The 12,506-nt window shown below is 46.6% G+C and overlaps 1 protein-coding gene across 4 annotated transcripts in view; it reads left to right on the plus strand.

The window, feature by feature from the left end:
* The first annotated feature begins 274 nt into the window (after positions 1–274).
* Positions 275–12,506, plus strand: part of GRM8 (glutamate metabotropic receptor 8) — a 540,291-nt gene continuing 528,059 nt past the window's right edge. For 3 of the 4 annotated variants that reach the window (XM_081928839.1, XM_081928841.1, XM_081928842.1), the window contains exon 1: positions 275–787. The gene's annotated coding sequence lies outside the window, so the exon portion shown is untranslated. Of the gene's footprint in view, positions 788–1,110; positions 1,246–12,506 lie in introns of those variants that run through there. The other variant, XM_081928840.1, reaches the window with a different exon arrangement.

The raw sequence follows: 12,506 nt of genomic DNA on the forward strand, positions 1-12,506 counted from the left end.
ACCCACACATTGCTGATTAGCCCCCACCTCCGCTACCGAGCCCTAAACTGGCTCTTCCTTTCCAATAAAACCTGGTGGAAACAGTTCTCGTCCTGAGCGTTTGTGGTGCCAGATTAAGGGGGGGTAGCGGGGGGGGGGTCGGGAGAGAGAAAGCGTGTGCGCAGGAAAGCTTTGCAGGGGAAAGGGGGGGGGAGAGAGTAGATCCTGCTGTGATCTTTCCGATCCACATTTTTTTAAAAAAAAATTGGGGGCGGAGAGAGCGCGGAAGAAAGAGGAAGGATTCTCCGATGCAACCGGCTCTGGGAGCTTTTCGTTGTGTTGGGAAGGCTGCGGCATTTCAGGAGTGACTTCGGTTTGGGCGCTCGAAAACTACCCCCCGAGTGTGTGTGTGCGAGAGAGAGAAGAGGCGGGGAGCAGAATTGGCCGGGATTGGGCTGGGCTGCGGTGGGGGAGGTGGGGGTGTTGTGAGAGCGTCGGAGCTTCCCCGACTATCTCCTCGCCGCCACCTCTTTTCCTTTTGCCCGTGGCCAGGCTGAACGTCTGATAAGAGGTGGATTAGGAGGGGAGTTGAGAGACAGACCAATAGCTGCTGCCAGTGGGAGTATTTTGTGATTCACATGTAAGAGGCTCGGGAATCGCTGCCTCCTCCTTTCTTTCAGCACCAAGAACAGCTACAAGTGCAGCTCCTCGCTCGCTCGCTTTTGCTTCCCCCTCCTCGGAAAAGCCAGGCAACGTGCGCGCAAATGGAGCCGCAAGAAGGCGCCCCGAGGGCTCCTCTCCAGCCCGGGTGAGTGAGCGAGCCGGGACCCCGCACCCTACCCCGTCTGCAACTTCGCGACGGGAGCGCATGCATCAAGTTGACCCGGAGTTGGGAGCCAGGGGACTGGATCCCCGGCTGCTTTGATCGCTCTGCCAAAAGCCACCCGGGGCCGAGGCGCCCCGGAAGCCCCGGAGTCTCCCTCCGGCTCCTTCCCGAGAAGTTCGAGGGCGCGGCGATGGAGGAGGCTGGCACCGCTGCCCCGGCGCTTTGCAGCCCTGCCGGGATCGCCGGATCTCCCGCGGGGGGCGGGGAGTGGGCCGAGGGGGCGGGGAGTCGCTTGGAGAGAGAGGCTGGCGGGCTGAAATTACCTAATCCTCTCTCCCTACTCGGGCGCCGCCGCCGCCGTCTATTAATTCCACCACTGACCCCCGCCGCTCCCCGCGCGATGGAGCTGCAAGTCTTGCCGAGCGATTGGGGGAATCGAGGTAGCTTTATTATTACTATTACTATTATTTATTATTATCTATTAGGCTGAATGCAGTGTGTATGTGGGAGGGGAGGATGAGAGGAATGATATCAAGGGAAATGGGAGGGGTGCAATCCAGGAGGGGCAGGAAGAAGAGTGATGCGTGAATGCAAGTTGTGTGGGGGGGGTTTTTGGGTGGGGGGTGTTGAGAGAAATCCGACTTGCTGGCCAGGGGAGCTGCCGGGGTTTGTTTCTGTAGCACTTGGTGGAGCTTTCGGATCTGGAAAGACACCTGATGGGGAGCTGGGAACGGAATTGGCAGCGTGAAGGGGCAGTGATCAAATAGGCGTCTTGTGCCTGGTGCAAGGATGAAATCCGAACACACACACACAGAGCTTACAAACCAGGTTCGACCCCCTTTTTATTTATGGCTCCTCACCACCATCAGCTGATTTTTTAAAAAATTGCATATGGCTTTTAGTCCTGAAGACTTTTTTTTATTATTTGCTTTTTTAAACGAGCCTGTTCCCCTGGGTTTAATCCGGAGTTATGAACCATTCCTAGGGGGCGCGGGAGCACTTGGGGGCTGCCCCCGAACTTTCCTTTGAAAGCTATGCAAAGCGGAGCTTGGCGAAAGTCCTCCCAGCGCGATTTCTTCCTCTGATCTCAGGATTTAAATTTAAGCAGCTTGATCCACTTCCTCCTTGAACCTCCACCCCCCCACCTCACCGCCGCCCGGAGAAAGGAAGTGGAGCTTTTAAGGCTCTTGGAGATCAGCAAGCCCACCCTACTGTGGAGAGAGAGGGGGGGAGAGAGGTCCCTTGAGGCTTCTTCAAGCTGGTAAAATCGCTCAGGATTGACCCGTGTGCCTCTTCGTGTAAATTGTAAGCTGGCGGGGGGGGGGCGTATCCTAGCTGTCAGATTGTGCAGGACATGACAAGAGCCCCTGGGAGCCCTCACCAATTGATTCCCCAGACTTGTATTTCAGAGGAGGGGGGAACAGAGGAAGCTCTCTTGATGTCTCTCCAAAAAAGAAAGAAAGAAAAAAAGCTATTTATAGAAAAGAATATGAGATGTCTGCTAATGGAATCTCATCCCTTTTGGAGATGTCTAATCTGTCCTTTTTTTTTTTTAAGGCAGGTATTTTAAAGACAAGTAGGTAAATGGATCACATTGAAAACACATGCCCCCAATAACCATTTCAAACTATCAAGAGCAATTATGGATTTAGGAGAGCAGTAAGGCCAAGCCAGCACACTGACATTTGCCATTACAAGCAAGCTTGGGGGTTGAAATTCCTCACTAAAAAGGATGTTACATTTGCACAGAGGGATTTCTATGCAGAGGGAAGCAATTGCAGTTCTTCCTTTCTTTTTAAGGAGACAGGGCTGTGGCAGTTGCATCTGAGCACATATGCACACACAGGACATTGGGGAAGACTCGAACGCTACATGCCTTGTGAACCTGCTTTTTTAAGAGAACGAATGAAGCCATTTCATTCTAACGTTTCAGAATCTACAAAAGACTGAACTGCAATGAGAGATAGCGGAAGGGTTGCTGCTCACCCTTTGGCGGCAAAATACTCCACCTCCCCTTGGCAGTCTTCCAATTAGGGTTGAAATTCCTTAGGTGCAGAAGGAAATTGTATGGGGACAAGTAAAAAAAAACAAACAGAACTCAGCCGTCAACAGAGGGCACCCGCCTGAGTGCATTTACTATCCAGGTAGCAGCAGGTTTTTGTGGGATTTTTTTAATGGAACAAAGTGGTGAAATCCTGCTTGCTGATTGAACTTCTGGGCCTCCCAGTCTTAAAGCTGTTTGCTTGGAAGGACACTCCATAGATGTCAGGGGAACTTACCTTGATCCCCTGCAACAAATGGCTACATTTAGAATACACTGCAAATATGAATGGAAGATGAGTATAAGTGCCGGGAATGAAAGTGTGGCCGATTGTTTGGGATGAAACTGACTCTGAGAGGTGAGAGGAAGGGGAGCTGGAATACAATGGCAGGCAATGTTTGATTCAGCCAAATATATGGAGAGTTGGCAGAGCCAGCGAAAGCTGCTCTTTGGCAGCTTTTGCTGGGTGAAATTGGCAGCCAGACAGGCAGTATCCTGATCAGACAGTGACCTTGGCAGCATTAGGGCATTAATGTTCACTTTTGGACGAACAGATCTCCAGCATCTCCAGTGCGTTAGGTGAAAGGAGGCCCAGCCTCCTGAGGTTAGATATGTGCCCTGTTCCATTCCCCCTCTTTCACGTTTCTCTGACAAATGCATTTATGACAGCCAGCGCGAGGAAACTCCTCCTCTGTTTTTCACGTTTGTTCTCCACTCTTCCGATCGGAGTATTTTGGGTCACTGATGCAGAACAGGAACTTCCGATAAACTGGAGCTGCAGCAATCTGTTGGCCAGAGCATTGCCTCCTCCAGGCTGATTTGGAAAGTCTGCTTGCATTTCACAAAGGAGGCCGGGGATGGGAAGATGCTGCAGTTGAAGGATCAGTGAAGCACAGAGAGGAGCATTGTAGCTCTCTCTCTCTGTACCCCAGTTTCTCAACTCGTTGGGAAGATTTCTCCCCTTTTCTGGCATCAGAATGTGGTTGTCTTTAATTTAACAAAAACCAGAGGGGCGGAGGATCAGTGTGAAATATTTTAAAAGAGAATGCAGCTGTGTTCAGTGAGGAGCTGATTTTCCCAGATAGTGTTGGAATAGGCTTATTTGAAATACTGTGGATGCATTTTAAGAGTTTTTCCCCCCAATGGAAAGCATGTTCTAGAACTGATGCTGGTAAGAGTGGCTGTTAGCATTTACACTGCTTTTAGCACTCCTTACAAGAATTATGTAGGATAGTTAAATTCTCAATGCATTGTCAGCGGGGGCTTAGAGACAGTGATTTGCCTCCAGTCACCCACTAAATGGATGGCAGCTGATACGTGAATTGGGGGCTTCCCAGATCACACTCTCAGCTGTCAGCATGGCGCCAGGTTTTTGATTAGGACCACGAAGAAACACATCTATTTAGTCTTGCTCCCAGCCTAGTGCTGGATCTAAAAAACAGGGTACAACTACTGAAACCCTGAACTACCGCTGTCTAACCTCTCTCCTTCATTATCTCCAGCAAAACAGAGCCCACCACCTCCCAAGTCAGTCTTTCCTGCTATCACATAACTCTTGCCATTAGGAAGCTTCTAATGTTTACTCACTTTGGGGGAAAGTTATAAGGAGTTTGCTGAGCGAGGGAGAGTTTGGCCTTGCAAATCGTTATGGTTTTGAGGATGGTTTTGAGAAAGACCTGGTCCTGTAATGATAAGTTGTGCCTTCTGCTAGTCCCAGGACTGGATCTTGCCAATAACTTATCATTTGCCTTTTATTGTTGTGTGTGCAGAGGTACGAAACTGTATTAGCCAGCAGTTGAATTCTCAGACTTGGTCAGGCTTAGAGCTGAGCCACTGAAATAAGCGGGTGTCTTCTGGACACAACTCTGGATACTTTTTCCAAGTGGCACCTCAAACAGGGCAGTAAATGGCACCCAAAACAATTGCGAAGGGGCTGGAATATGTTCCCCAGGAAGAAAGGCTGCAATGTCTGGAGATCTGTAATTTTTTTTTGGGGGGGGGGTGATGTTATAAGCACAGTGTGAAGAAAGGATATGGAGAGATTGGTAATAGTAAGTTAACTGTACCTGCAATACACACCCTGGCTGACTTCAAGCATTAGATCACAGGGACTAAATTTCCTTAGATGTAGCAACAGCCAAAATTCTTAATGTAGCCAAGAGATGTAAGGTTTGCTACATTCACTGCTGAAAGTGTCCCACACTTCCTGCTGACAGTTTTCCAGCCTGTTAGCAGCAGCGTTCAGCAACAACCACTGCTGTCCACAAAAACCTGTTGCCACCATTTGTCCAGAACAGCTTTCTTAGACCCCCCCCCGAACAGCTTTTCATGACATTGGGTGTCTCATTGCTCCCAAAAGCAACCCTTTCCCCTGTACCATGATTTACCTAATCAAAATCCCCTTCCCACTCAGTGGCGTAGCGTGGGGGGTGCAGGGGGGGCCAGCCGCACCGGCCGCAACATCTGGGGGTTAGGGTTAGGGGGCGCAAATCCACGGGTTAGGGGGCACAAATTACTTGCCTTGCCCCGGGTGCTGACAACCCACGCTACGCCACTGTTCCCACTTCAAGAGTTGTTGGCAGTACCACAGGGAGGAAAAAGGGATACTTCTGTTTCCCCCTCTGCCAGGATAAAAGCACTCAGGTAGCAATTTAGACAAGGAATTTAGATATGTGGAAAAGGTTAAGCATCCTCTCCTCATCCTCTGTTGCACTCATCTCCTGCTTGCATGTTTTCCAAATGCATCTGGTTGGCCACTGGGAGAACAAAGTGCTGGATAAGTCTGGCTTTTAGCCTGATCTAGCAGAGCTCTTGTTATGTTTGTGAGTGGCAGACTGCTATGATCTCCGGATTGAACAAGTGTCAGAATCTAATAAATGTTTGGGGAGTTAAAACCAGGAAATTGCTTGACCCGTGTGTATTAAGCTGTGTGCTAGACACCTCTCTAACCCCCTGGAATCAGCATGTTTTAAAAGCTCTTGTGATTTAGCCTGGGGTAATGCCCCATTCGGGACGTGGGTGGTGCTGTGGGTTAAACCACAGAGCCTAGGACTTGCCGATCAGAAGGTCAGCAGTTCGAATCCCCGTGACGGGGTGAGCTCCTGTTGCTCGGCCCTGCTCCTGCCAACCTAGCAGTTCAAAAGCACGTCAAAGTGCAAGTAGATAAATAGGTACTGCTCTGGCGGGAAGGTAAATGGCATTTCCATGCACTGCTCTGGTTCGCCAGAAGCGGCTTAGTCATGCTGGCCACATGACCCAGAAAGTGTACGCCGGCTCCCTCGGCCAGTAAAGCGAGATGAGCGCCGCAACCCAAGCGTTGGTCATGACCAGACCGGTCAGGGGTCCCTTTACCTTTACCTTTTAATGCACCATTAGGACAACCAAAGATCAAAGGAACTCTGCAGGAGACGCCCAGTGAGTGGGGCTTCTCCCTACAGATAAAGCCAAGAGCTTAGCGTGGAAAAGGGTAGCAGCAACAGAAGCCATGTGAGCTGGAAGCTGAGGTCTGTTCGAATCCAGGGCTGCAGCTATGGGGGAAGCAAGACCCTCTTGGAGTGTTAGTGCTGGGAGCCCCTTCATCGTAGAGTCAGGTTGTATATGTGTATATATCTTTATACATCATAAAGATACCATAGTCCCCACTGTTCCTTTCCCCCAAAAGAGAGCACAGACCCTGGGTAAGCACGCCTGGAACCCCTGGTATCTTTCAACGCTTGGAGATTGGGGTGGCATGCAACAATATGTTCTTATGTTGTGTTTAGTGGCGTTGCTTTGATCAAATATGGAGTACTCACACCTATCGAGACACCCATATAACATGTCGTTTGGCATTCACCAAGTTTTTAGCAGCAGAGCTGGTAAAATATTGGTGAACTATGTAGTTAGGATGAATAATTCACATCTCTCTCTTTGCAGAGCTTGGAGAAGGGAAATCAACCATTCCCACTTGCTGTGTATATTTAGATGACAAATCCAGGCTGAGTAGCGTTACTGGAATCCTCTCAGATAACACTGCTACCACTGCCATGATACTCTCCCAGAAGCAAGCAGTATTTGGGGACTAATTTAAGGAGCTTGGGTAGATTTGTTGTCTAAGTGTCCATGATTGACCGGCGTATTTGTCTTTCAGCCTAAGTTGTTCACATCGTCCCGCATTTCTGTGGGGCATTACAGTATTCCTTTGGACACCAAGGCTTTCTGTTGCGACTCTTGCAGAAAAGTTGTCTGTGTTGCTTTGAGAAGTACTTTCTGTAGTGTCAATTGTGCGCTAGATTCTCTGAGCTAAAGTGTGTTCAGCTACCTATATCGATGTGTTGACAGGTTGTGCCTGGAGGGGGAATGGAAAGAGTTTGTATTTAAAAAATTGTGCCTCCAATACACAAAGACATTGCAGTTTTTTTCTTCCAATTCTGTATCTATAAAGTTTTTGAACTGCAATGGAATTATACTTGAATCACCCAGAACATTTAATTTTTTTAAAAAAAACGCTTTTCGTCACCACTAAATCGGTCTTTCAGGATTTGCTTATTCCAGCACACCATGCTCGGCTGTACTTGTTTATTAATTAATAAAAATTATATACTGCTTAATTGAGATTGCTAAGCAGTTTACATAAAATATAACAAGATCTTTAGAAAAACAAGCAAACCCTGTATCACCACATTATAATCAAAAGCTCAAAGCATGTTTATTCACATTTTTCATGTCTCAGCTATGCAATCAGCCCAATTTCTAGAGGGCTTTCTATAGCTCTTTCTATAGGAAGATCAGTGTGACTTAAGAATTAAGTCTCAGTTCATCTGGGCAATTGTAATGTGAATTATTTTCTTATTCTGAATACTATTAGTATTCCCCACGTGGTTTCTTTGCGCGCGCACACACACACACACACACTGTCTCGCAAGCTGGGACAAATGTTGTGTCTCCTTGCATCATTTGAGACATTGAGATTTTGTTGTATTTTTACATATGTTTTCCTCCTTTAAGCCATTATCCCTTTGCCTGAGAGATAGCAAAATAAGAATGTGCTGGGCAATGGCGTTCTTAAAACAAAACATTTACATTTTATGTCCTTTTCTATGCATCTCATTTAAAATGACAATACAATGGTGTTATTGTTGTTGTTTTAATGCCCCAATATTCTTTTTTTTTTAACCAGTAGAGATCAGCTGTCAGAACACGACCAGTTTCAGTATTCTGTATAGAAACAAAATGGATCGCTGAACTGTGTTGCCCAAACAGGCTTGACCTTGCTTTGAAACGGAATCAAAAATAATGTGTGTGAAGTGGTTTGTAACTCTTGTCTCCACCTTACTTTCATTTAGCATAGGTAGTGTGCCAGATACCTTACAGAGTAAAGATATGAAATCATATCTGTTTGGAGTTGGATAAGGTGGGTTTGGTTGCTTACGCATTATACGTGGGGCTGCCTCTGAAGACAGTTCAGAAACTGGTGCAGAATTTGGCAGCCAGGTTGTTCGCTGGGGCAAGGTGGTTTGAGCATATTACATCGATCCTGACCCAACTCCACAGGCTGCCAATTGGTTTCCTGGCCCAATTCAAAGAGCTGTTTTTCACCTATAAAACCTTAGATTGCTCAGGACCATAATACCACAAGGACTGCCTCTCCTCATATGAACTGACTCAGACACTGTGATCATCCTCTGAGGCCCTTCTTCATGTGCCCTCTCCATGAGAGCGGGTGGCGCTGTGGTCTAAACCACTGAGCCTCTTGGGCTTGCTGATCAGAAGGTTGGTGGTTTGAATCCCCATGACGGAGTGAGCTCCTGTTGCTCTGTCCTAGCTCCTGCCAACCTAGCAGTTCGAAAGCACATCAAAGTGCAAGTAGATAAATAGGTACCGCTGCGGCGGGAAGGTAAACGGCATTTCTGTGTGCTCTGGTTTCTGTCACGGTGTTCCGTTGCACCAGAAGTGGTTTAGTCATGCTGGCCACATGACCTAGAAAGCTGTCTGTGGAGAAACGCCAGCTCCCTCAGCCTGAAAGCGAGGTGAGTGCCACAACCTCATACAGGGCTGTCTTAAGCATATGCAGCACTTAAGCATATCCACCCCCCCAGGTTGCCCAGTCCCAGGGTGCTAATGGTTTGTTGTGGTTTTTTATGTTGGTTTTTGGGGGTGTTTTTAGCCTGTATTTTTACACTGTGATCTGCCAAGTGGTCTTCAAATGGAAGGCAGTATACAATTTTAATAAATAATAGAATTGTCAAATTGGAAGGGACCTCGGAGGTCATTGGTCCAACCCCTGCTCAGTGCAGGATCTGCAACTGCAGCATCCTTGAGAGATGTCTGCCCATCCTCTCCTTCAAGAACTTCAGCAAAGGAGAGACTTGATTTGCAGCATCCTAGGGGGATCAAGTAATACAGGCATGAGCAAACAAATCCTCTTTAACAGCCCTCATAAGGGAGTGCAGAGTTTTCTCAAGTCAAGTTGTGCAAGGGCCAAACACTCCCTATTTGTATTCATCGGAGTGCAGTCGCTATAAACAAAACTCCCTGCAGCCTTCTTACCAAAATGAACCCGGTACTTTGCACGGAACTAGCATTGCGATGCATTATTTAGAGTTCATTAATATAAAGTACACTACAGCTGACACTGGCGACTTCTGTAAGAAGTAATGAGCTTGTAATAAGAATAATGACTAGTCCCATTAGCCTCTTCTTTCTCCCTACTCTTTCTATTGTCAACATGGAATCGCATGCTGAGCATGAACTTAACTCTGGCCACGTATGGGACGATGAGGCCATTCCTGCGCATCACTAGACACGCCTAAGTCCAACGGACACCAAGCACAACTTGTAGACGTTGAACTGCAATGAGGATTGCAGTCCACAGTAACCAGTGAGAGCAAGATTTGCAGAAGCCACCTGCTCTTACCTTCCAGCAGAACACCATTTAGTTTCTTCCTTTGTTCATATACAGAGCAATGGCTTTTCTAGCATTAGAGCAACAGTCTGTAATCTGTTTGGGGAAAAGGCCCACCTTTCACTCAAACTGCTAAAATATCCTAGGCTGGTTGTCCATTGCTACTACTAAAAGGGCATTTACACATGAGTAGATTTCTCCAGAGTGGTTCTGTGCATTTGAATCCACATCTCATTGAAAGCAATGCCATGCACCAAGGCAAACACCACAGCTATATGCATGATCCCATGTGCATCGGAATGTGTGTCTGGTTTATGCTTGTGGTTCCTAATACAGAAGCTTGCTGTTGGATTAGGACATCTCTTTGTGAGTTTTTTTCTCCTCCCACTTATATACTCTTCCTCTTTTGTTTCTCCTTTCTGAAACAAACTTAAAATGCTTGTCTGCCACTGGTTCAACACACTCCAGGGTCATGTTTGCACCATACAATTTAAGCACTGTGATACCACTTTAAACAGTCATAGCTTCTTCCCCCAAGGAATTCTGGGAGCTGTAGTCTGTTGAGCTGTCAGAAGAGTCCGCTTCCTCTTGGAGAGCTATTAATTCTTGGAGTTCCCTGAGCTCTCAGCACCCTTAACAAACTACAGTTCCCAGAATTCTTTGGGAGGAACCATGACTTTTTAAAGGGATATCATAGAGCTTTAAAGGTATAGTGTGAATGTGGCCTAGGTGACACTTCCTGCCTGTAGGTCACAACATACCAGCTGAAGATAAATGCAGTAGTGCATCTGAGTGCTTATTCAACACAATGTAATTTAGATCCACTATGTAGACTCAAGGTATTCTAATCATGCACATTCAGTAAGTGACATGCAAATCTAGGCATACTTTTTGTATTTATTTAACATGTGGACACTGGCTGAAACTGTATATATAAAAAACAACCCACACAACTCTGATAACTTGGGAATACAGTTAGATTAATTCAGATTTATAGCTACAGGAGTGAGGTTTTATTTTGAATAAGAATTCTGACTATGAAAGGAGGCTGTCTGGATTTATAGCACAGCAGGTCAATATTTTTTCATTTGTCTAAAGTGCATTGATAACAATGAAAACAAATGTTTATGAAATTATTTCGCTGTTAGCTGCAGGAGTTCAGATGACTGCATTTGTATTACTGTAATATTTAATATTAATCAATAGAGCAAAAGTGATGTGGTTTGAATAAGCCAGGGAGTATAATGAAAGCTTTTACTTATTCAATGACATAAAGAGCCTAAAAGTAATTCAGTGCAATGTAATTTTCATTGCATTGGACTGTGACGTAGTCTAAAAATAATGCATTATAAGCAATTCATTTTCTATTTCCCAGACAGGTTTTAGCCATTAACAGCAATGAATCAGATGTCCCCTTGTTTTAGGCAGCGGAGAGTGATCTAACCCTTTGATACACAAGCATCAAACGTGTATGTAGTACTTTATTCAGCTTGTGGGATTTCTTTATGCTTCCACACGCTATAAATGTCCCTACGTTTATAGCGTGTGGAAGCATAAAGAAGTCCCACAAGCAGAATAAAGTACTACATACACATTTTGATGCTCATACATCAAAGAGTTAGATCACTGCCTGCTGCTGAAGACGGGACATGTGATTCATTGTTGCTGGTGGTGAAAACCTGTATGGAGAACAGAAAATGAATTGCTTACAACGCATTGTTTCTGGGAATACGTCACAGTCAAGTGCAATGAAAATCACATTCCTCTGAATTATTCTTAGCTCCCTTATGTCATTAAATAAGTAAAAGCTTTGCTCACATGGCCATCCTGGCTGTATGACAACAATGTCATATTATGGAATCCCTGAAATAGCTGCTGGAGATTAGCTTATTATACTTCCCCAGTGTAGTTATAGAATGCCAGACTATGAGACCCTGGTAGACCACAGTTCAAATCCTCACTCGACCACCAAGCTCACAAGGTTGCCTTGGGCCAGTTTCAAGTCTCTCAGCCTAACCTACCTGGCAGGGTGGTGGTTGTTGTGAGGAAAAATATGGGGAGGAGGAGAGCCATGTGTAATGGTTATATGGGGTTGCTCGTGCGTAAGTTGCCGCCACTCCTGGCTAGGTGGCCTGGTTAAACCTTTCCTGGCTGGACAGCCCTTCACTTCGTGGCTGTTCAGTCGTTGGCAGAATCCGACAGTGGGCGTTTCTTAAACCTTTTCCAACATAAAAGTTGTTTGACGCCCAGTCTCCTCCTACTCTCCCTGCACGGAAGTCTTCTGCACAGGGAGGGCGTGGGTAGCGGAGGACCTGTGCTCTCCCCGCTGGTGTCCAGTGAAGAGTCTCTGAGCCTGCTCTCTGCTTCCCCCGTTGGCCCCCTCCATCCCTGGTGTTGCGCTGATTTCCTTCCTCAACAGGAGACCTGCCTCCCTCCCTGCTTGGCCCCTCTCCAGCATCGTCGGGGAGCCTCGCCTCCTCCTCTCGTTCTGATGGCAGTTCCCTGACACCACGTAAAGGTGGAATAGAGAAATAATGAATAAAACTGAATGCAGAGCAAGTCTTTGGAAGTAAACGGATCCTAATCACAACTTTACATGTTATTACAGTGGTATCTAAGGTTACAGACGCTTCAGGTTACAGCCTCCACTAACCCAGAAATAGTACCTCGGGTTAAGAACTTTGCTTCAGGATAAGAACAGAAGTCGTGCGGTGGCAGCGAGAGGCCCCATTAGCTAAAGAGGAGTTTGGATTTGGATTTTATATCCTGCTTTATCA

This window comes from Podarcis melisellensis (assembly GCF_964234715.1).
Source record: "Podarcis melisellensis genome assembly, chromosome: 10".
In the NCBI taxonomy this organism is placed as follows: domain Eukaryota; kingdom Metazoa; phylum Chordata; class Lepidosauria; order Squamata; family Lacertidae; genus Podarcis; species Podarcis melisellensis.